Source organism: Arachis ipaensis, chromosome B4 (assembly GCF_059453495.1).
Source record: "Arachis ipaensis isolate K30076 ecotype BB chromosome B4, ASM5945349v1, whole genome shotgun sequence".
Lineage (NCBI taxonomy): Eukaryota > Viridiplantae > Streptophyta > Magnoliopsida > Fabales > Fabaceae > Arachis > Arachis ipaensis.
Genome location: NC_142439.1, coordinates 54,238,116 through 54,261,235, shown reverse-complemented (window position 1 = coordinate 54,261,235; position 23,120 = coordinate 54,238,116). Strand labels below are relative to the sequence as shown.

Genomic DNA, 23,120 nt, shown 5'->3' with positions numbered 1-23,120 from the left:
TCCAAGTCATGAGTAATGCAACATAATATTTGTCACTAAACTTATGCAAAATCCTCATGAAATTATGTAAAATGCACAATGTATGCTTGAATCAAGGCATAAGTGAATATTTACCAAAAACTAGCTTATTTCCTAAAGAAATGTATGAAACTATCCTAAAAACAGTAAAGAAAAGGTCAGTGAAACTGGCCAAGATGCCCTGGCATCACAACACCAAACTTAAAGCTTGCTTGTCCCTAAGCAAGTACTGGAACAAGAGAATGATGAATGGAATATCCAGAGGAATGAGTCATCCTTGTGGAAGTCATATTACTGATTTTATGGTGGTTTCATGCATAGCAACTTCGGTTCATTCCATTACTGGCTTTCAGACCTTTATCATGTCCCTAAACACTTACTTTGTTTATATCTCATGAGACTTTTATTCATTGATCCTTTTATTGTTATTTCAAGGGTTATTTGTGTTATTTAGGCTAAGTGCTCTATAAGGGGGCAACTCTTTAAGATAAGCTTTCAGCCAACACTCCCGAACTAGTTGGTTCAAGGTGCTAGGTGTTGAAGCACCCCTAAGGACTTACTCCCTCAAGCCTCTCCCCCATACATACACACCACAGGCATATAGTTTATTTATTTTCTTTTCTTGAGACCTTGGTGTCCAGCACCTCTTTGGGTTACTAAATGCTCTGTAGTGAGGGTTACTCTTGATAGTGGATTTTCAGCTGATAATCCCGGGTTAGTTAACCCAAGTTACCAAGTGATAAAGCACCCCTAAGAGCTTATTCATCCAAGTAGATCCCTCACACAGGAGCACCACAGACACTTGTCTCAAGATTAAAACCATTGATGCCTAGCCTTGTTGCTTACTCTTTTTCTTTTGTTTTTCACTTCCATTGTTCTTTCCCTTTTCTCTTCTTAGGATCTTGTTATTAACTTAGTCTCATGAGTATATCCAAAGTCAAGTATTCAGGATAGATAGTTGTCCTCCTAACCTTGTGGTTGAACTAACTTAGCTAACTTATGACTACCCCAAAGATTCATGAATGCACCTCCACATTAGGAACCTTACTCTGGTCTTTTAAAAACATAAACATTCTCTTCTTCATTTGATAAAAAGGGAAAAACTTACAAGTAAATAAGGGAATGATGCATTGACATTTAAACCAGAAATCATGGACCTATTCAGAAGGAAAACTTAAAAGACAGAATTTTGAAAAGTTTAAACATAACATGGAAGCAGGTTCTATTTCATACAAGATCTTCCTTATTTAAAGCATATAAAACAATGGACTAAAAAGAACTCCACCACCTTTCATTCATGTGGATGCCCCTGCTCCCCTCCTTGCTTGTCCTCATTGTGTCTCTCTTGAATGCTTGTGCTTCCACTTCCTTTGCCTTTTCCAAGCAGCTTCTTCCAGAAACCACCATCTTCCATCTTCTTCTTGAGTGTCTCCTTTTGCTGTTTCACCTTCCTCTCTTCTTGTTCTATAAAATCTTTTTGGACCTCATCATATGTAGGGATGGCATAGTGTAGCTAATGCATATTACTGGTCATGTAGTTCGATTTGGCTTGAGTATTTACATAGAACTCCTCCCTATGTAGTTGCCTTCCTTCATTGAGTACACTGAACTCATTGAAAGTTTTTATTTGGGCTATCTGCCGCTGGTTGAGTTCTTGCAAGTGCTTCTCTTGAAGTTCTTGCCTCTCATTCACTTGGTTAATGGCTTGAGTGAGCCGGGAGTAGTGTTCCTGCTGCTGCTCCATTTGTTGTTTTTGCCATGCTTCTTGTTGGCTCAGCCAGTTGGTTTGAAGGTTCAACATTTGCTCTTGCCCTTCCATATGTCTCTGTCCCAAATCTTCAATGGCTCTTAGAAGGTGAGTCATATTCAAGTTGGCTGGGTCATGATGCTCTTCTTGTTGATATTCTTCTTGATGATATTCCTCTTGATGAGCTTCTTCCTGGGCCCTTTGCCTTCCTATATGTGGCCTTCTTAGTTGCTGAGCCGGTGTGGTATAGACCATTCGCTCGAGTGTGACTGGCCTCCCTGGGTTCACCCAGTCTGGGCTGCTGTCCTCAAATATTACCTTGGCCTTGTTGCAAAAGTGGAGAATGGTGCTGGGGTACCAAAGTCTGGCACCTGAGTCAGCTTTCTCAGCTGACTCTTGAATCCCTTCGGCAATGAGCTCATGCACTTTGATTTCCCCACCTTGCACTAAGCATTGTACCATAGTGGCTCGATTGATGTTAACCTCTGAATTATTAGCAGCTGGTAGGATGGACCTCCTTACAAGCTCAAACCACCATTTGGCTTCAGGGTGAAGGTCTCCCCTTTTTATGAATTTTGGTCTCCCATCTGAATACCTCTCCCAATCAGCGGCTATGACACAGATATCCGATGCTATTTCTGAGAGCTCATCCTTATCGGGGCTTCTACTTATCCTTGCCTGATAACACTCCTCATCAAAATGAGGTGATTTCAAGTGAAGAGCTCTTGTTATGGCACTTGGGCTGAAGTCCACCTCCCTTCCTCTCACATAGCTTTTGAAGGTTGGGGCTTTGGTCTTATCCTCTCTAACTGAATTTGCATAGAATTCTTTGATGAGGTTTCCATTGATCTTTCCTTCTGGACTGGTGAGCAATTGCCACCCCCTCTGTTCGATTTTTCTCCAAATCCGTGGTGATTCATTGGCATTGATTTGGAAGATTAATTCTGGCAATATCCTTCTGGCACTTATCCGCTCAAATTCATGCTCATGAAAGGCGGTCTTGAATCTCTTGTCATCAAAAGGAGCACTCTCCATAGGCCCCTTCCTCTTTTGCCTCTTTGAGCTTGATGATGCCATGACTTGAATTGTTGTTTGAGGGGGTTTGGGGCTTCGGATAGATGAAGAGTAGGTTGGTTAAAACAATTTGTGATGAAGAGTTTAGTGTGCCAATAGAAGTGTGGAGAGTGGGGATTTGGATGTGAGGAGTGAGCATGCACTAAGGTTCACTTATATAAGAAAATCATGAGTGAGTGAAGGGTGTGGATTGCATGAATGTTTACTAGATGGACGGATGGGGTTGTATATGAAGGAAAGACAAGGATCATCACTTTAATGAGAGTGATTGGTTCGGTCTTCCAGGGTTTTCTTTCTCCAATGTTGCATGGCAGCGTTTCCCCATGTGTTTCCTCTTGAGACATGTGTGTAGTGCTCTTTATTAAGTGGCAAAATCTCCCCCATTTAATTGTCCAATCAATCCCTTTTTATGCTTCTTTTCCTTTCCTATAAAGATTTGAAACAAGGAAATTAATATCATAAAAAAAAATCTACGGCTAGAAAAAATGAAAGAAAGGATTTGATTATTTTTTTATGAATTCCAACTAACTAACTAACTATTGGCGGGTCCTTATATGCATTTTGGTGGCACCATGGGGTGACACCAAACTTAGTTTGGATCACTGTGATGAAAGTTTTGTGTTCAAAGCTCCCAAGACTAGCATGCATCTTGGTTTGCTTTGAACACCAAACTTGTTCCTCACTATATTCTGCATAAGAAGATTTTCACCAATTGTTTATTACGTTTGGATTGAAGCTCATAAAGATTGACTTATTCATTATCATCTGAAAGCATATAAAACATGGGTTGCCTCCCATAAAGCGCTTCTTTAGCGTCACTAGCTTGATGTTTTTCCTTCATCATGGTGGTTGGTAGTGCTTAAAGTCCTCCCCTCTTGCTGTGAATTTGTATCCATTGGTTGGATCAATAATCTCCACATGTTCCAGGGAAAGAACTCTGTTGATAGTGAAGACCATGGGTAATTGAGATGGCACAGTAGGGAGATTAGGGGGAATATCTGGGAAGTAGGCTGAGACAACTCTATCCCCTGGAGAGAAGTCTTCCGTAGGGATCTTCTTGTTCTTCCACCCTCTTGGTACCTTCTTCTTTGTTTCTTTTGAGGTTGCCTTCCCCTTGGTGACCTCTTTTTCTAAAGGAGCTGTGGTGCTGTCTTCACCTGCCTCTAGAGGTTTAGGTTCCTCCAACTTTTCCTTGAGCTGTGGCAATTGCTGTTTTCCTTGTTTGTCAGTTAAGGGGATCTCAGAATAAACTGGCTGTGCTTCAATGCTTGTTTCCTCCTTCAGTGTCTCATTATCATTTGTGCTTAGTTCCTTGTCCTCTTGATCTGTTTCTTGTGAGAGTTTGAAAACATTGAAGCTGAGTCGTTCATCATGGATTCTCAATATTAGCTCCCCTTTCTCTACATCAATAAGTGCTCTGGCCGTAGCTAGGAATGGTCTTTCCAATATGATTGGATGAGTGTAACTCTCTTCCATGTCCAGAATGACAAAGTCTGTTGGGAGAAAGTACTTCCCAACCTTTAGCAACACATTTTCCACCACTCCTATTGCTTGCTTTTGAGTTTTGTCAGCCAGTCTGATAATGACATCTGTGGGCATTATCTCATTGATCTGCAGCCTCTTCACCAGGGATAAGGGCAGTAAGTTGATGCTGTCCCCTAAATCACATAGTGCTCTGTCGAACATGTTTTCACCTATGGCACAAGGTATATGAAAACTTCCTGGGTCTCTTCTTTTTGTAGGCAACTCAGGTTGAATAAGGGCACTACATTCCTTGTTCATCACTATAGTCTGCCCTCCCTTGAGTGAGCTTTTCCTGGGAAGAAGTTCCTTCATATACTTGATGAATGCAGGCATTTGTTGAATTGCCTTGATGAATGGTATGTTCACATGCAGAGATGCAAACAAGTCTAGGAACCTTGAGTATATTCTTTTTCCCACAACACCATTGAGCAGTTGAGGGAATGGTGCATAGAGCTTCAGCAGCTCTTGTTGTGAGATTTCTGGTTCTTTGTGATCTCTATCCTCCTCCTTTGTTGAGTTGTCTTCAGGTTGTTTGCACACTTTGCTTTGCTTGTCTTCAATCTCTTGATCACTTGTAGTGACCATTTTGCAATCTTCCTATCTTACTTTCTTTGCTTCTCCCTTGGGGTTTTTCTCCGTGTCACTTGGGAAGCTATCAGTAGGTTTGGGAATCTTCTCAGCTAAATATCCCACCTGGAATTCCAGCTTCCTGATGGTCTCTCCCTAGTTCTTAATATTGGCTCGCATCTCCTCTTTGAACACCTTATTTTCTTGAATCTCTTGGCATATTCCTTCAAGTAAGGCTTCAATCTTAGAGAGCTTGTCATCAATTGATGAGTGATTCAGAGCAGACGTGCTGTTTTGGTTTTGATAAGTATGTGGAGAAGTGTTGTTGTGGGGGTGTTGAGATGTCCTCTGGGTGAATTGCTTTTGATCTTGCTCACTTCCCCACCCAAAGTTTGGGTGGTTTCTCCATCCAGGGTTGTAAGTCTTGGAGTATGGATCATAGTTTTTCCTTGGTGAATTCCCAATGTAATTGGCTTGCTCCTGACTCCCCTCTGCTTCTTCATTCACTCCTTCTTGTGTTGTTGACGAAGTGGAGATTGCTGCTACTTGGTTCCTCTCCATCTTCTTGGTGAGGTAAGCCAGCTGCTAGGTAATGAGCTTGTCTTGGGCCAACAGAGCATCTACATTGTTTAGCTCCATCACTCCTCTTGTGTTCCCTCTTTCGGAAGCATAGAAGTAGTCGTTTTCTGCTACTGTTTCAATAACATCTATGACTTCCTCAATGGTCTTTTTCTTGTTCAAGGATCCTCCAGATGAATGGTTTACTGCCTTCTTTGACTCAAAAGAGAGCCCTTCATAGAAAATGTGCAGTTGGACCCATTCGTTGAACATGTCAGGTGGACACCTCCTTGTTAAGTCCTTGAACCTCTCCCATGCTTCATATAGAGTCTCACCATCTTGTTGCCTGAAAGTTTGAACCTCAGCTCTCAGCCTATTGATTCGTTGAGGAGGGTAGAATCTTGCTAAGAATTTGTTCACCACATCTTCCCAAGTTGTCAAGCTCTCCTTTGGGAAGGATTCCAGCCACTTGGCTGCCTTGTCCCTGAGTGAGAAGGGAAATAAGAGCAGTCTATAGGCGTCAGGATGAACACCATTAGACTTCACTGTGTCACATATTCTCAGGAAGGTGGTTAAATGTTGATTGGGGTTTTCTTGAACGCTTCCTCCAAACGAACAATTGTTCTGAACAAGGGTGATGAGCTGTGGTTTAAGTTCAAAGTTGTTGGCATGGTGATGGTGTTTTTGCGGAAAACGAATTTTCCAAACACACGAAACTAACCGGCAAGTGCACCGGGTCGCATCAAGTAGTAAAACTCACGGGAGTGAGGTCGATTCCACAGGGATTGATGGATCAAGCAACTTTAGTGGGTGATTAGTTTAGTAAAGCTAACATTTGAGTGATAATTGATGCAGCAGAAAGTAAATGACAAGGAAAATTAAAGTGCAGAAAGTAAATTGGACAGTAAATTAAAGAACAAGAGAGTAAAATAGCTGAAACTTAAATTGCAAGAAATGTAAATTGCATTAAATGTAAAAGGGGAGTGGGTGCTGGAAATTAAAGAGAGCAATAGATCAAAGCTTAGAGAAAATTAAAATTGCAGGAAAAGTAAATCAGATCATGAACAGAAATGTAAAATGCAGAGCACTTGCAGAAGAATTAAATTGCTTAATAGTAAATTGAATTCAGTGAGAACAGAAAGCAATGAGAACCAAAGATCTAAATCAAGCTCAATGTAAATTAAATTGTAAACTTGCAGCAAAGGAACTTGTAGTAGAGGAGAAATTAAAATTGCAGAAGAAGAACAAGAGAAATCTTAGACCGAGAGGGAAACAGAATTCCTTCTCCCCTCAATCCAAGATTCAAATTCAAAGAAAGAAAAACTAGAAGAGGGAAAGCTCTTCAATCCTAATGCTCCCTAGTGGAGCCAGCCTCCAATGCTCTCTATCAGAGCCAACCTCTATTCTCTCTATTCGGGCCCCCCTTTCTCAAATGAAAATGATGCCTTTTTATAGGCTTTTACAAACATGACAAATGAAAATGAAATTGAAAAGTAAATTACAAAGAAAATGAAATTCCTAATCAAATTTTTTCTTGTACCTTTGAGTGATGTCAATTGGGCTTTTGGCCTTGATGGAATTGGGTTGAAAATAGCCTCTGTTGATTGCTCTTGACCTTGGGAAATATTTAAGCTTTGAACCGGACCATGAACCAAAAAAAGTTTGAGTCAAAGTTTGAGGCAAACTTTGACTCAAGCTTTTTGTAGCAGCTTGCTCTTTTAGCTGTCATCCACGTTTGGCTTAAAGTTTGAGGTCAAACTTTAGCTCAAACGTGGATCCTCCCTTGCATGTCTTGTGGCGCTACTTTGTACTCTTGTCAACGTTGCCAATTTCATGCCCACTATAGACTATTATATATGGTTGGAAAGCTCTGAATGTCAGCTTTCTAATCCAATTGGAATCACCTCAATTGGACATCTACAACTCAAGTTATGCTCATTTTAAGAGGGCAGGGTCGCTGGCTTTGGAGTGCAGCGTTTGAGGTAAAGTTTGCCTCAAACGTGGTCGAAAACGCCAGTTCTGGAGGCTCAAACGTATTGTCCACCCCATACTATTATATATTGTTGGAAAGTCCTGAATGTCTACTTTCCAATGCCGTTGGAAGCGCATCATTTGGAGCTCTACAGCTCGAGTTATACTCCGTCGAAGGTGCAGAGGTCAGTTGGCCTCACTGCAGGTTGCCATATATGCTTTGAAAGCTCTCGATTCCTACTTTCCATTGCTTTTTGAATCACCTCATTTGGAGCTCTGTAGCTCAAGTTATTCTTGTTGGAAGTATACACCTTCAGGCTGTTGTGGCGCCAACGTTTGCCTAAAAGCTTGAGGCAAACGTTGGCGCAAGCTTTTTCTCCCCTGGGTATGTTGGTGTGGCGCCAACGTTTGCCAAAAAGCTTGAGGCAAACGTTGGCGCAAGCTTTTTCTCCTCCAGGGTGTTGGTGTGTGGTGCCAACGTTTGCCAAAAAGCTTGAGCTAAACGTTGGCACAAGCTTTTGCTTCTTCCAGGGAGATTTCAACTTTTCCAAAAGTTTGAGCTAAAGTTTGAGGCAAACTTTGGCTCAAGCTTTTTGTTCTCTCTTGCTCCTAGCCATTCCTTCTTTCTTCAACCTTCTTCAAAGCTCTTTTCACCTATCATCAATCAATCAGAACAATCAAAGCTATGCTCCAAATCATGAGATTGTGTTTCTTTCATAATATATAACAATTATAACACAAAATCTCATGAAAATGCATTAATTTATCCATGGTTGATTGAATCAAAGGAAATATGAAATTCTACCCAATTGGCTTACTTATGGCTCAAGAAAGTGCATAAAACCTAAAAAAAACAAACAAAAAGCATAGAAAAACATGACATGATGACATGTCATCACATGGATTGTTGGCTTTTGGATGCTACTTCCACAATTGCCTGGGTTTGGATTGATGTAAGAGCCTAAAACTCTTCTATCCTCTGCAGCATGATTTGCTCCACCTCCTCTGCCATGGTTGTGAGTCTCTTCTTCATGATGATTTTCCATGTTTTCTTCCATGTTAGGTTCAAAGTATTCCTCAAAGTGTTCCTCCTCTTCTTCAGCACCAACTACACGTTTTTCTTTTGCCTCCCTCCTTAGTCTAAGGAAGGTTCTCTCAGGTTCAAAATCAAAGGAAGTTGAAGCCCCGCTTCTTCTCCCTGTCATACAACCAACAAGTACAAGCAAAGAAAATAGGTGCAGACAGTATTTGTGTCAGAGTTATTGTTAGTTGTGGATGATGCAATATATCAAACAATTAGTGGGTTAGCAAACAAAATTGAAAATAACAAAGAAAAACAAACGGGTAGAGGGAGAAGGGAAGAAGTTTAACTAAAACAAAAAGTAAATCACTCAAACAGAAAAATGAAATTCACAAAATAAAAAAAATGCTCAATCTAGTGATCTTCCAATTTAATCATTGTTGATGCACAATCAATCCCCGGCAACGGCGCCATAAACTTGATGCACGGAAAACTTGTCTCTCAACAAATCTCCCTTCGGCAAGTGTACCGAAGTTGTTGTCAAGTAAAAACTCACAATAGAGTGAGGTCGAATCCCACAGGGATTGATTGATCAAGCAACTTTAATTAGAAGAATGTTCTAGTTGAGCGAATCCAGAATTTGGGTTGAGAGTTGCAGAAATTAAAATGGCGGGAATGTAAATAACAGAAAAGTAAATGCTAGAATTAAAGGACTGGAAGTAAATGACTGGAAATAAATTGCAGAATTGTAAATGGGAATGGGGGATTTGCTCATAAAAGTAAATGACAGAAATTAAAGAGAATGGGTAAGATCAGAGATGGGGAGTTCATTGGGTTGGGAGATGTTGCAATTCTCCGGATCAAGTTTATTTTCATCTCTTCCTCAATCAATGCACTCATTGATCTCCTTGGCAATCTTAAGTGATTGAATTACAATTTCTTGCAATTTAATCTCTCAAATCTTGATCAATAGCCAATTCCTTGGTCAATTTCTCATGAGAAGAGATGAAGTATGGTCACTGATTATACCACATGCATTTTCCAAACCAAGTATTGAGAGGGTTATAGTCACATACCCATCCAAACCCAATTTGGTCCAGCATGAGAAAGCATTTCTAGCTTGATCTCTTCATTCCTCTTTCAAGGTTCAAAAGAGATCCAAGTTTGAATAGCTTCTCTTCCATGATAACTACTCAATGGGATGAAGATCGAAAGCTTTCAAGTAAAATCAAGAGGAAAGATAGAAGAAGAATAATGAAAATTAGTATTGATCCATCAAATTACAACAGAGCTCCCTAACCCAATGAAAGGGGTTTAGTTGTTCACAGCTCTTGAAAATAAAAACAAAGATGGAGAATACATCATAAAACTAGAAATTGCAAAGAAAGTAAAATACAGAGAGTAGTTCCCTTTTTCCCAGCCTCCAGAACTACTTTACAATTCAAAGCTACTCTTATATATACTACTCTTCTCAGCTTCTAGTTTACTCTTCAAGTCTTGGTCCTTTGGATCTTGAGTTTGAAGCAGTTCTTTTCTTCATTTGGGCTTGGCTTTACTTGCAGAGAGAAAGTGCTAAGTGGGCAGAGACTTCAGCTCAGGACGTTAGGGGTGTTAATATTTAGTGAGAATATAAGTTCGAGAATGTTAGTGACACTTAACATTGTCACTAACGTTCCAATGCACCCCTTTGCCTTACGTTAAAACCCACGTTAACTAGGTTAACGTGGCTTTTAACGTTGCCTTGTTAATCCTTCGAGAATGTTAGTGACACTCAACATTGTCACTAACGTTCCAGTGTGCCCCTTCTTGTTTCACGTTAAAGCCCACGTTAACTAGGTTAACGTGGCTTCTAACGTGGTCCTTGCCAACCTTCGAGAACGTTAGTGACACTCAACATTGTCACTAACGTTCCAATGTGCCCCTGGGTCTCACGTTAGAGTCCACGTTAACTAGGTTAACGTGGCCTCTAACGTAGCCATCTTTAGCCATCCCAACGTTAGTGACAATGTTGAGTGTCACTAACGTTGGCTCATCCTTCATTCCTCATCGTTAGCTTCCACGTTAACTAAGTTAACGTGGAGGTTAACGTGACTCTTGGGGGTTGTGTGGTTGCTTCAACGTTAGTGACAATGTTGAGTGTCACTAACGTTGTCGACAACTCTTCATCCTTTACGTTAGTTCCCACATTAACCAAGTTAACGTGGGAGTTAACGTGGTACTTTGCACCATAGGCCAATGTTAGTGACAATGTTGAGTGTCACTAACGTTGGCTTCTCTTCCCCCCTTAACGTTAGAGGCCATGTTAACTAGGTTAACGTGGCTTCTAACGTGGCCACTTATGAGTAATTGCCGACGTTAGTGACAATGTTAAGTGTCACTAACGTTGGCTCAACTTCTCTTCTCCACGTTAGAGTCACGTTAACTAAGTTAGTTAACGTGACTCTCTAACGTGGGCATTGATGGCTTTTTGAGAATGTTATTGGCAATCACTTTTCTCATTAATCTTGCAAGTTACCTCCCCTTTTCTTGCTTCCTTTTTGGTCCTGAAATTAAGCAATAAAGTGCATCAAAGCTCTAGTCCAAGTCATGAGTAATGCAACATAATATTTGTCACTAAACTTATGCAAAATCCTCATGAAATTATGTAAAATGCACAATGTATGCTTGAATCAAGGCATAAGTGAATATTTACCCAAAACTAGCTTATTTCCTAAAGAAATGTATGAAACTATCCTAAAAACAGTAAAGAAAAAGTCAGTGAAACTGGCCAAGATGCCCTGGCATCACGTTTGCAATTCCCCGGCAATGGCGCCATTTTGATGAACGGATTTTTGCTGGGAAAGAATTTCACAAATACATTCTCGTTGAAAGTATAACTTCTAAACCAACAAAGAATCCTTTCATGCAAAAATTTGGTTGTCACAAGTAACAAACCCCTGATAAAATTGATAACCGAAGTATTTAAACCTCGGGTCATCTCTCAAGGAATTTTAGGGAAGTGTGCTTATAATTGGTTATGGAAAAGTATCTTTTTGGGGTTTTGGATGAGAAACAAGAAATGTAGATGGTAGAGGGAATAAGCTAGCAACTAATAAAGGCTCTTGTCAAGGTATGAGAATTGGAAGTTCTGTCCTTGTTATCCTTATCAATTGTGATGAGAATTGTTCATTGCTCCCACTTAGTTAACCCTCTAATTATAAAGGAAAGTCAAGTGGACAAATCAATTTGATTCCTCAAGTCCTAGCCAACTCCTAAGGAAAGACTAGCTTTAGTGGAATCCGAATTTTAACTTTCAATTATTAATCAACAAAGGAGTTTGATAACTCAAGTGTCACCAATTACTCAACCAAGGCTAAAAGGAGAAAAATCTAATTTAAAACCCTCCCAAGCATTTTATCAAACACTTGGAAGGCACAACACAAAAGCATAGAAAAGCAATAAGAGATAATAAGATCCAAACAACCAATTGAAAGCATCAATAATAACAAATGAAGAAAAGCAATCATAAATATGAAATACCTCAATTTGCATTAAATAGAAAATCAAATCTAACATGAGAATTCACAAACTAAATTCAACAAAAGGAATAAATAAACCAAAGTACTAGAATAAATAAGAGTACTAAATTAAAGGAACATTGAACCTGGAATTGGGAAGAAATAAACCTAAAAGCCTAAGAACCTAGAGAGAGGAGAGAGCCTCTCTCCCTAGAAAACTACATCTAAAACCTAAATTATGAATAATGATTTATTGATTGAGTGATGGATGTCTTCCCCCCTTCAGTCCTTGGTCTTTCTAGCCCTTTTTCGCCAAAGATGAGCCTTAAAACTGCCAGAAGCCATCCTAAAATCGCTAGGTGAGATTTCATTAAAGGTGTCAGCGTGGACATCGACGCGTACGTGTACAGCACGCGTACGCATCCCTGGAGCAGTACGCAATCCGCGCGGATGTGGCTGGTGCGCGCACGCGTCCATGGGCGCGTCATAAATCCTTGGATTTTCATGATTTTTCCACTTTGCATGCTTTCTCTTCACTCCTTTGATCCATTCCTAGCCCTTTTAAATCTGAGATCACTAACAAAACACATCAAGGCATCCAGTGGAATAAAAAAAAGATTGAAATTATCAATTTAAGGGTGTAAAAGCATGTTTTCACATTTAAGCACAAATTAGGTGATAATCACAAAATCATGCTATTTTATTGAGTAAATGTGAGAAGAAGTTGGCAAAATAATCTAAACTCAGCACAAGATAAACCCTAAAAATGGGTTTTATCAACGTGTCTGTGTGTATTGAATGTCTATTCAAAAATAAGCTATAGACATGGGTCATGAACACTTATACCGATTAAGTTAAAAGCTTTATACAATCATGTCATCTCATGAAAAGCTTTATGTATATACATAGGTTGTTCATTTGTTTTAGTGTTTTTGGTTTCAATGGAATGACTCCTACCATAAGATGGTAAAAGCTTCCAATCTCATACAAATTGAAAAAGAGAAATTAATAAAGCTACACATCCATATTAAGCAACATTGGTATCTGGAAATTTAAGTCATGGCAGGTTTATGAACAATGGAAAAGCATTGAAAGGTATCATCTAAGTATGCAAGGGAAAAAGCTATGAACAATGGGAAAGCTATGAATAGAAAGAAATTTTTAGAAATTAATTAAGCTACACATCTATATTAAACATCATTGGCCTCTGAAAATTTAAGTCGTGGTAGGTTTATGAGCAATGAGAAAGCATTAAACGGTATCATCTAAGTAAGCAAGGGCAAAAGCTATAAGCAATGGGAAAGCTATGAACATAAAGAAATTTTTGGAAATTAATATAGCTGCACATCCATATTAAACAACATTGACCTCTGAAAATTTAAGTCATGGCAGGTTTATGAGCAATGGGATGATTTTGAAAGGTATCATCTAAGCAAGGCTGAAAGCTATTACAATGGAAAAGCTATGAATAGAGATAAAGTTTTTTCATTAATGAGGTAATAGTCAAAAGATTCCAACGCTCAATCATTCCTACTAGCAACCGGTCTGAAGTTACTATAGACCAGGCTATCATGATCCATAGCATCATGAATGGAGAGGAAGTAGAAGGTCATGAGGTTATATCCCTAGAATTCTACAAGGTGGCGGACAAGTCCTCTACTTTGGCAAGATTAGCCTTCCCTCATCTCATTTGTCACCTCTGCAATTCAGCTGGAATTGTCATAGAGGAAGACACCCTCATTGATGAGGACAAGCCCATCACTAAGAAAAGGATGGAGCAAACAAGAGAGCCCACTCATAGACCTCAACAAGAGCATAAGGAAATTCCTCATCATGAAATCCCTGAGATGCCTCAAGGGATGCACTTTCCTCCACAAAACTATTGGGAGCAAATTAACACCTCCCTAGGAGAGTTAAGTTCCAACAAGGGACAACTAAGGGTGGAGCACCAAGAGCATTCCATCCTCCTTCATGAAATTAGAGAAGACCAAAGAGCCATGAGGGAGGAGCAACAAAGGCAAGGAAGAGACATTGAGGAGCTCAAGCACTCCATAAGATCTTCAAGAGGAAGAACAAGCCACCATCACTAAGGTGGACCCGTTCTTTAATCTCCTTGTTCTAATTTTTCTGTTTTTCGAAAATTATGCTTTATGTTTTATTTATGTTTGTGTCTTATTACATGATCACTAGTGTGTAAGTGTCTATGCCTTAAAGCTATGAATGTCCTATGAATCCTTCACCTTTCTTAAATAAAAAATTGTTTTCTAAAAATGAAAAAAGAAGTACATGAATTTTGAATTTTAAAATAGTTTAATTATTTTGATGTGGTGGCAACACCTTTTGTTTTCTGAATGAATGCTTGAACAGTACATATTTTTTAATTTGTTTTTTATGAATGTTAAATTTGTTGGCTCTTGAAAGAATGATGGAAATGGAGAAATGTTATTGATAATCTGAAAAATCATAAAATTGATTCTCGAAGCAAGAAAAAATAGTGAAAAGCTTGCGAAAAAAATGGCAAAAAATAAAAGAAAAAAAAGAACGAAAAAGCAAGTAGAAAAAGTCAGTAACTTGTTTAAACCAAAAGGCAAGGGTAAAATAAAAAGAATCCAAGGCTTTGAGCATTAATGGATAGGAGGGCTAAAGGAATAAAATCCTGGCCTAAGCGACTAAACCAAGCTGTCCCTAACCATGTGCTTGTGGCGTTAAGGTGTCAAGTGAAAAGCTAGAGACTGAGCGGTTAAAGTCATGGTCCAAAGCAAAAAGAGTGTGCTTAAGAGCTCTGGACACCTCTAACTGCGGAATCTAGCAAAGTTGAGTCACAATCTGAAAAGGTTCACCCAGTCATGTGTCTGTGGTATTTATGTACCCGGTGGTAATACTGGAAGACAAAATGCTTAGGGTCACGGCCAAGACTCATAAAGTAACTGTTTTCAAGAATCAACATACTGAACTAGGAGAATCAATAACACTATCTAAATTCTGAGTTCCTATAGATACCAATCATTCTGAACTTCAAAGGATAAAGTGAGATGCCAAAACTATTCAGAAGCAAAACGCTACTAGCCCCGCGCATCTAATTAAAACTGATCTTCATAGATGTTTTCAGAATATATTGTATATTCTCTTCTTTTTATCCTACTTTATTTTTAGTTGCTTGGGGACAAGCAACAATTTAAGTTTGGTGTTGTGATGAGCGGATAATTTATACGCTTTTTGGCACTGTTTTTAGGTAGTTTTTAATATGTTTTAGTTACTTTTCATTATATTTTTATTAATTTTTAAATAAAAATCACATTTCTTGACTTTATTATGATTTTGTGTGTTTTTCTGTGATTTCAGGTATTTTCTAGCTGAAATTGAGGGACCTGAGCAAAATTCTGATTTAGAGGCTGAAAAGGACTGCAGATGCTGTTGGATTCTAACAACCCTGCACTCGAAGTGGATTTTCTGAAGCTACATAAGTGCAATTGGCACGCTCTCATTTGCGTTGGAAAGTAGACATCCCTGGCTTTCTAGCAATATATAATAGTCCATACTTTGCTCGAGTTTTGATAACGCAAATTGGCGTTTAAACGCCAACTTTCTACCATATTCTAGCGTTAAACGCTAGAACTGGCATAAAAGCTGGAGTTAAACGCCTAAACTGGCACCAGAGCTGGCGTTTAATTCCAAGAAAAGTCTCTACATGTGAAAGCTTCAATGCTCAGCCCAAGCACACACCAAGTGGGCCCGGAAGTGGATTTCTACATCATTTACTTATTTCTGTAAACCCTGGGTTACTAGTTCATTATAAATAGGACCTCTTGCTATTGTATTTTCATCTTGAGAACATCTTTAGATCATTTTTGAAACTATCTTTTGATCATCTTTTGATCTCTTGATCACGTCTTGGGGGCTGGCCATTCGGCCATGCCTGGACCTTCATCACTTTTGTATTTTCAATGGTGGAGTTTCTACACCCTATATATTAAGGTGTGGAGCTCTACTATTCTTCATGAATTAATACAAAGTACTATTGTTCCTCTATTCAATTCAAGCTTATTCTTATTCTAAGATATTCACTTACACTTCAACTGGATGAATGTGATGATCCGTGACACTCATCATTATTCTCACTTATGAACGTATGCCTGACAACCACCTCCGTTCTATCTGCAATAGCTTGAGTGTGTATCTCTTAGCCTCCTGGTTCACGATGCATGGTTGCCTCTCCTGACAACAGAGCCTTCCATTCCGTGAAATCAAAGTCTTCGTGGTATAAGCTAGAATCAATTGGCAGCATTTTTGAGATCCAAAAAGTCTAAACCTTATCTGTGATATTCTGAGTAGTATATGGGATGGAATTACTGTTACGAGCTTCAAACTTGCAAGTGTTGGGCATAGTGACAGACGCAAAAGGATCAATGGATCCTATTCCAACATGAGTAAGAACCGACAGATGATTAGCCGTGCGGTGACAGCGCATTTGGACCATTTTCACTGAGAGGACGGACGGCAGCCATTGACAACGGTGATCCCCCAACATACAGCTTGCCATGGAAAGGAGTATGAATGATTGGATGAAGGCAATAGGAAAGCAGAGGTTCAGAAGGAACAAAGCATCTTCATGCGCTTATCTGAAATCCCACCAATGAATTACATAAGTACTTCTATCTTATTTTCTGTTTTAATTATATTTTAATTATCAAAATCCCATAACCATTTGAATCTGCCTGACTGAGATTTACAAGGATGACCATAGCTTGCTTCAAGCCAACAATTTCCGTGGGATCGACCCTTACTCACGTAAGGTATTACTTGGATGACCCAGTGCACTTGCTGGTCAGCTGCACGGAGTTGTGTGAAAAGTGTGCGATCACGATTTCGTGTACCATGTTTTTGGTGCCATTGCCGGGGATTGTTCGAGTTTGGACAACTGACGGTTCATCTTGTTGCTCAGATTAGGTACTTTTATTTTATGATTAAGCTTTTTAATTTTTATTTATTTTCGAAAAATTTCAAAAAAAATTTTTGTTCTTCAGAATTTTTAAGAATGAATTCTAGAGTTTCATGAGATATGTTGAATCCTGGCTAGCTGTTAAGCCATGTCTAATCTTTTGGACCGAGGTTTCACTTATCCTTAGAAGAGCTTCTTTGTCTTTCTCATCAATTGAGCTGTTGTATGTAATGATCTACTAAAGCTTGGCTGGCCATTAACCATGTCTAGTGTTTTAGATCGAAGCTTTCACTGAAAGCATGGCTGGCTAGTAAGCCATGTCTAATTCCTGGACCAGAGTTTTAGACTAATATTGCATGATTCCTGGAATTCTCATTAAGAATTTTTAATTCCTTATTTCTCTTTTTCCAATTAATTTTTGAAAAATTACAAAAAAAATTTTTTATAAAACCATGAAATCAAAAATATTTTATGTTTGAGTCTAGTGTCAAATTTTAAGTTTGGTGTCAATTGCATGTTTTTCTTTTTCTTGCATTTTTCGAAACTTTATGCATTATGTTCTTTGTTGATCTTCAAGTTGTTCTTGATGATTCTCTTGTTCTGATCTTTAAACTCTCCTGTGTGATGTCTTTTGTTATTTTTCATATGCATTTTCAAATTGAAATTGTCCCTACTATACAAACTTCTAAGTTTGGTGTCTTGCATGTCTTTGTTTTCTTGAAAAATTGTCAAAAAATGTGTTCTTGATGTTCATCATGTTCTCCAAAGTGTTCTTGGTGTTCATCTTGGCATTCAAAGTGTTCTTGCATGCATTATTTGTTTTGATCTTGATTTTCCATGTTTAGTCTCATTCTGTTATTTTTCTCTTTCATCATTAAAATTTCAAAAATTTTCAAAATTATGTCTTTTCAAGTCAATAATATAGAGAATTGAAGATTCAGAACATACAGCAGAGGAATTACAGAGAAAGCTGGGCGTTCAAAACGCCCAGCAAGGAAGGAAAACTGGCGTTTAAACGCCAGCTAGGGTACCTGGCTGGTTGTTAAATGCCCAAAAGGGTAGCATTTTGGGTGTTAAACGCCAGAATGGATACCATTCTGGGCGTTTAACGCCAGGACAACACAAAGGAGTTAACTTAGTTTTTAATTCAAATCTTTTTCAAATCTTCATAATTTTTTTAATTAATGCCAATATTTAATGTAAGTGATTCAAAAATCTCAAGTTGTTACTTGCCTATTAAGAAAGGTTCAATTTTTAAATTTTGAAATCATATCTTTTAGTTTCTTGTTAGTCAAGTAATCAACTTTAATGTTCAGAATCAAATTTCTTTTATTTCCGTTTTAAATCTTTTTCAAAATAAATTTCAATCATATCTTTTCCAAAATCAATTTCAAAATCTTTTCTAACTTCTTATCTTTTCAAAATTGATTTTCAAATCTTTTAAAATTAACTACTTTACTTTTTGTTTGATTTTGAAAATTTTCTATTTCAATCATATCCTTTTTAAACCCACCTAACTACCTTTCTCTCTCTAATTTTCAAAAATCACTAACCACTTTTTCAAAAATCTTTTTAATTAAGTAATTTATTTAGTTTTTAAATTTCATTTTATTTTCCTTTCTAATTTTCGAAGTCTAACTACATTTTATAATAAAAATAAAAATATTTTCCTTTTATTTTAATTTACATTCGAATTCTTTCCACCTCCTCACCCTCTTCTATTTAAGGACTAACACTTTTCCTCTATTAGCAATTCGGACTCTCCCCCTCTCTATAAGTTCGAATTCTCCTCTCTACCACATCCTTCTATTCTTCTTTTCCTCTGACACCACAAGGAATCTCTATACTGTGACATAAAGGATTCTATACTTTCTTGTTCTCTTCTCTTTCATATGAGCAGGAACAAAGACAAAGGCATTCTCGTTGAAGCTGATCCTGAACCTGAAAGGACCTTGAAGAGAAAGCTAAGAGAAGCTAAAGTACAACTCTCTGGAGAGGACCTAATAGAAATTTTTGAAAGAGAAGAAGACATGGCAGCCGAAAATAACAACAATGCCAACAATGCATGGAAGATGCTTGGTGACTTCATTGCACCTTCTTCTGACTTCTGTGGAAGGAGCATCTCAATTCCTGCAATTGGAGCAAACAACTTTGAGCTTAAGCCTCAATTAGTTTCTCTAATGCAGTAGAATTGCAAGTATCATGGACTTCCATTGGAAGATCCTCATCAGTTTTTAGCTGAATTCTTGCAAATCTGTGACACTGTTAAGACCCATGGGGTTGACCCTGAGGTCTACAAACTTATGCTCTTCCCTTTTACTATAAGAGACAGAGCTAGAACATGGTTGGACTCATAACCTAAAGAAAGCCTGAACTCTTAGGAAAAGCTAGTCAATGCCTTCTTGGCAAAGTTCTTTCCACCTTAAAAATTGAGTAAGCTTAGAGTGGAAGTCCAAACCTTCAGACAGAAGGAAAGCGAATCCCTCTATGAAGCTTGGGAAAGATACAAGCAATTGATCAGAAGGTGTCCTTCTGGCATGCTTTCAGAAAGGAGCATCATATGCATATTCTATGATGGTCTGTCTGAACTGTCCAAGATGTCATTGGACAACTCTGCTGGTGGATCTCTTCATCTGAAGAAGACACCTGAAGAAGCCCAGGAACTCATTGAAATGGTTGCAAATAACCAATTCATGTACACTTCTGAAAGGAATCCAGTGAATAATGGGACAAATCAGAAGAAAGGAGTTCTTGAGATTGATACTCTGAATGCCATATTGGCTCATAATAAAATATTGACTCAGCAAGTCAATATGATTTCTTAGAGTCTGTCTTGAATGCAAGCAGCAACAGGCAGTACTAAAGAAGCATCTTCTGAAGAAGAAGCTTATGATCCTGAGAACCCTGCAATAGAAGAGGTGAATTACATGGGAGAACCCTATGGAAACACCTATAACCCTTCATGGAGAAATCATCCAAATCTCTGATGGAAGGACCAATAGAAGCCTCAACAAGGCTTTAACAACAATAAAGGTGGAAGAAATCGGTTTAGTAATAGCAAACCTTTTCCATCATCTTCTCAGCAACAAACGGAGAACTCTGAGCAAAGTCGTTCTGGCTTAGCAACCATAGTCTCTGATCTATCTAAGACCACACTAAGTTTCATGAATGAAACAAGATCCTCCATTAGAAATCTGGAGGCACAAGTGGGTCAGCTGTGTAAGAGAATTACTGAAACTCCTCCTAGCACTCTCCTAAGAGAAAGTGCAAGGCCATAACCATGACCAACATGGCCGAACCTGAAGAGAGTGAGGAGGACGTGAGTCCCAGTGAGAAAACCTCATGGGATGTCCTCTGGACAAAAGGGAGTTCCCCTTTGAGGAACCAAAGGAATCTGAGGTTCATACAGAGGCCATAGAGATTCCATTAAACTTCCTTCTGCCATTCATGAGCTCTGATGAGTATTCTTCCTTTGAAGAGGATGAAGATATTGCTGAAGAACAAGTTGCTAAGTACCTTGGAGCAATCATGAAGCTAAATGGCAAGTTATTTGGTAATGAGACTAGGGAGGATGAACCTCCATTGCTCATCAATGAACTGAATGATTCGATTCAATTGAAATTACCTCAGAAGAGACAGGATCCTGGAAAGTTCTCAATACCCTGTACCATAGGCACCATGACCTTTGAAAAGGCTCTGTGTGACTTGGGGTCAAGTATAAACCTCATGTCCCTCTCTGTAATGGAGAAACTAGGGATCCTTGAGGTGCAAGCTGCAAGAATCTCACTAGAGATGGCAGACAATTCAAGGAAACAGGCTTATGGACTTGTAGAGGATGTATTGGTGAAGGTTGAAGGCCTTTACATCCCTACTGACTTCATAATCCTAGACACTGGGAAGACTATGGATGAATCCATCATCCTTGGCAGACCTTTCCTAGCCACAGCAAAAGTTGTGATTGATGTTGACAGAGGAGAGTTGGTCCTTCAAGTGAATGAGGACTACCTTGTGTTTAAGGCTCAAGGATCTCCCTCTGTAACCATGGAGAGGAAGCATGAAAAGCTTCTCTAAATGCAGAGTCAAACAGAGCCCCCACATTCAAACTCTAAGTTTGGTGTTGGGAGGCCATCATCATTCTCTGAGTATCTGTGAGGCTCCATGAGGGCCCACTGTCAAGCTATTGACATTAAAGAAGTGCTTGTTGGGAGGCAACACAATTTTTACTTATCTATGTTAAATTTCTATTTTCTATTGTTATTTTATATTTTCTTTAGGTTGACGATCATGTGAAGTCACAAAAACAACAGAAAAATCAAAAACAAAATGAAAAATAGCATTAAAAATATCACACCTTGGAGGATGATCTTACTGGCGTTTAAACGCCAGTAAGGGTAGCAGAATGGGCGTTTAACGCCAGAAAAGGGCACCAGACTAATGTTTAACGCCAGAAAAGGGCACCAGACTGGCGTTTAACGCCAGAAAAGGGCACAAAGCTGCCGTTTTAACGCCAGAAAGGGAAGAAAAGCTGGCATTAAACGCCAGGATTGGCACTCCAAGGGGTGTTTACACGCCAACATGGTGCAGGGATGAGAAATCCTTAACACCTTAGGATCTGTGGAGCGCACAGGAACCCCACCTACCTCAACTCTCTCTCTCTCTCTTTGTCACAACTTCACATAACACCCTTCCTCAAATACCCTTCACCAATCACCTCCACCACTCTTTTCCATAACACCCACCTCACAATTCAAATTCAAATCCTTTCCCTCCCAAACCCAACCCCTAATACACGAACTCTACCCCTCTCTCCACTCCTATATAAACCCCTCTCTCCACTTCTATATAAACCCATCTCTTCACTCCTATATAAACCCCTCATCCCTCCTTCATTTTCACATATCATAAACACTTCTTTCCCCCCTTGGCCGAACCACTCACACCTCTCCATCTCCTCCATTTTCTTCTTCTTCTACTCTCTTCTTTCTTTTTTTGCTTGAGGACGAGCAAACCTTTAAGTTTGGTGTGGTAAAAGCGTTGCTTTTTGTTTTTCCATAACCATTTAAGGCACCTAAGGCCGGAGAAACCTCTAGAAAGAGGAAAGGGAAGGCAAAAGCTTCCACCTCCGAGTCATGGGAGATGGAGAGATTCATCTCAAAGGTGCACTAAGACCACTTCTATGAAGTTGTGGCAAAGAAAAAGGTGATCCCCGAGGTCCCCTTTAAGCTCAAAAAGAGTGAGTATCTGGAGATCCGACATGAGATTCGAAGAAGAGGTTGGGAAGTTCTCACTAATCCCATTCAACAAGTCGGAATCTTAATGGTTCAAGAGTTCTATGCTAATGCATGGATCACCAAAAACCATGATCAAAGTGTGAACCCGGACCCAAAGAATTGGCTTACAATGATCAGGAGAAAATACTTAGATTTCAGTCTGAAAAATACGGTCTCGCCATCACCCTGAAATGAAAGGGGCGATCTTGTAGTTCTTGGTCTGTGAAGATACGTTGTTAGGTGTTCTGTTTTTCTTTTTCCATTGAGGCCGAACCTAAACCTGTGCTCAAGAGATAGATGTCCATATACTGATAAGGGATGTATGAATTCTTGATAAGAGAGGAGCCGTGGTGGTCCCCCCAGACCGCCCATATCTCACGAGTGAATAGAAAGTTAGATCTACATTGGATCTCACCTGAATTGCTCCATCTATCCTCCTGAGGAGAAGTTTGGTTTCAAACCCCGGTTCGAATAGGAGAAGGACGCCATCCTAATGTGCCTTGGATGATCCACATCTCAAGGTCAGGCGTCGATGAGCACATTAAACTATCCGTGTGGCTGAGAGCCCTCATATTCTAGGCACAACGACACAATCATCAGGGGCGCGCTCTACCACTGAGCTAATAGCCTACGTATGGCGACATGGGGCGAAAAAAAGAGAAAGAGCTCCTATCAACTTGTTCTGACCTAGGATAATAAGCTCATGAGCTTAGTCTTACTTCACTTCCGAGAAACAAAAGAAAACTTCCACCGCTTGTCCAAGGTTGAGTCCTGGCATTTGACGACGAACTTAAAAAGCCACCTACAGACGCTTTACGCTCAATCATTCCGGATAACGCTTGGATTGTTTGTCTTACCGCGACTACTAGCACAGAGTTAGCTGATGCTTATTCCGCGGATACCATCATTGCTTCTTTTTCGAATAAAGAAGTTC

At 39.2% G+C, this 23,120-nt stretch overlaps 1 non-coding gene across 1 annotated transcript; it reads left to right on the top strand.

The window, feature by feature from the left end:
* The first annotated feature begins 5,759 nt into the window (after window positions 1-5,759).
* On the top strand, window positions 5,760-5,863 carry LOC148567618 (small nucleolar RNA R71). Its single transcript, XR_015882397.1, has one exon. It is a non-coding gene; the product is annotated as a small nucleolar RNA R71 (small nucleolar RNA).
* Window positions 5,864-23,120: the final 17,257 nt, after the last annotated feature.